Source organism: Oncorhynchus masou, chromosome 22 (genome assembly GCF_036934945.1).
Source record: "Oncorhynchus masou masou isolate Uvic2021 chromosome 22, UVic_Omas_1.1, whole genome shotgun sequence".
NCBI classification, from domain to species: Eukaryota; Metazoa; Chordata; class Actinopteri; order Salmoniformes; family Salmonidae; genus Oncorhynchus; species Oncorhynchus masou.
The window spans coordinates 20,492,299-20,493,961 of record NC_088233.1 but is presented as its reverse complement, the minus strand read 5'-3'; the positions used below and the strand labels follow the sequence as shown (position 1 = coordinate 20,493,961).

The 1,663-nt window shown below is 44.6% G+C and overlaps 1 long non-coding RNA gene across 1 annotated transcript; it reads left to right on the top strand.

Annotated features, from left to right (window-relative positions):
- The first annotated feature begins 497 nt into the window (after positions 1 to 497).
- LOC135508671 (uncharacterized) lies at positions 498 to 1,097 on the top strand. The gene is made up of 4 exons (XR_010450834.1): positions 498 to 551; positions 642 to 703; positions 786 to 872; positions 960 to 1,097. It is a non-coding gene; the product is annotated as an uncharacterized LOC135508671 (long non-coding RNA).
- Positions 1,098 to 1,663: the final 566 nt, after the last annotated feature.

The following is a 1,663-nucleotide window of genomic DNA, read 5'->3' as shown; positions in this document are numbered from 1 at the left end:
TATGATAAATTTTTTGATATTTTTACTGAAAACAAGACAAAAATACCAAGTAATTTTTTGCAGTGTGACTCCATTAAATGTGTGTGTGTGTGTGTGTGTGTGTGTGTGTGTGTGTGTGTGTGTGTGTGTGTGTGTGTGTGTGTGTGTGTGTGTGTGTGTGTGTGTGTGTGTGTGTGTGTGTGTGTGTGTGTGTGTGTGTGTGTGTGTGTGTGTGTAGATTAAACATGAACGGGCCAAAACGGACATGGCAGCAGGTCAAAATCAAATACAAGAACATTCTGCAGAATGGTATGGTCCCTGACTAATATTTAACAAAGCACAAGCATATATTGTACCCAGAAGGTGCCTGCTCACACATTGTCTGTACTGTTTTAGCAGTGAAAAAGAATACCCACAGACAAGGCACGGGTGGTGGGTCACCAAAGGCTGACCTTACCCCAGCAGAGGACATGGCCTTGGAGCTAAATAAAGGCAGGCCCGTCTTAGAGGGGATCCCTGGGGGAAAGAGACGAGCATAGGTTCCTCCCAAGATGCCACCCGCTTCATTCAAGGTATGTCCTTCCATCTCTACATGGGATACAACCACATTCATATTGAATCAATTTGGACTGTCTGACTTTGGTTTACCTATTGCCTTGCAGTGTCTGGCAGCACTGTGTTCCTGTTAGAGCCACCAGCACAAGCACCAGACGATGCTGATCCAGTGAGTACTCCATCAAAGGCATACTGTAGGCCTGGCATGTCTTGTCTACTAGCTTCAATATGAATCCGATTAAATGTGATAGGGTGAAGGCCCCAGTGCAGCAGCAACAGCACATGATGGAGACGATGATGAGGAGGAGACCATCTCTCTGGATTCCAGAAGGCATGAGGTATCATGTTAAGACTGTGAAAGTACTATTTACTCTACAATGGTGAGGAGTCCTCATCAAAATCAAAAAATCTAATTTATTTTACAGGACCCAGATGCTATACAGTGGGAAAACCAGCCTGGCAACATAGTGCGTATTAATAAAAGGACACCACATCCTGCCAAATTCCAGCTGCGCTAATTGTATTGTGTTCACAGAGCTCACAAGCTATCAGAAAGTTGTATGGCAACCAACTCCGGCGCCAAATAGAACTGGCAGACATAGACATTCAGTACAAGAAGAAAAAGATGGAAAATCTTGCACTGGAGTCCGAAATAAAAAAGAGGACAATTAGGAAACTGGACCTTGAAATAAAAAAACTTGAGAGGGAGGTGAGATATGCCTTCAATGTACACTGTATGCTAACTGTAACACAAATGTGTGACACAGCTCAAAATAAAAATTAGGTATATTCTCGTAAAGTCAAGTGAGCCATGACATATGAGCTCTTATTGTGAGCACACAGGACGGTGGCATCTTTCTAAGGTTTTTTTTATTTTCCCAGCAATCAGTACAACCAAGTCATCGTTATAAGGCATCGCCCTCTTTTGCCCACCCCCCCAGCACCAGGTGTGGCCACTAGCCTATATGAAGGCCCAAAATTGTGTGTTCCTTTCTGCTCTGACAATGGCATGCCCATTCGTGCGAGATGTGGTGGATGAAGAAGCACTTGTGCTGAGGAGAGCCTTCAGGCGAGAAAGGGTCTTCAGGGACTGGTTGGACCCACTGGCCTTCCCTGATGACCATCTATA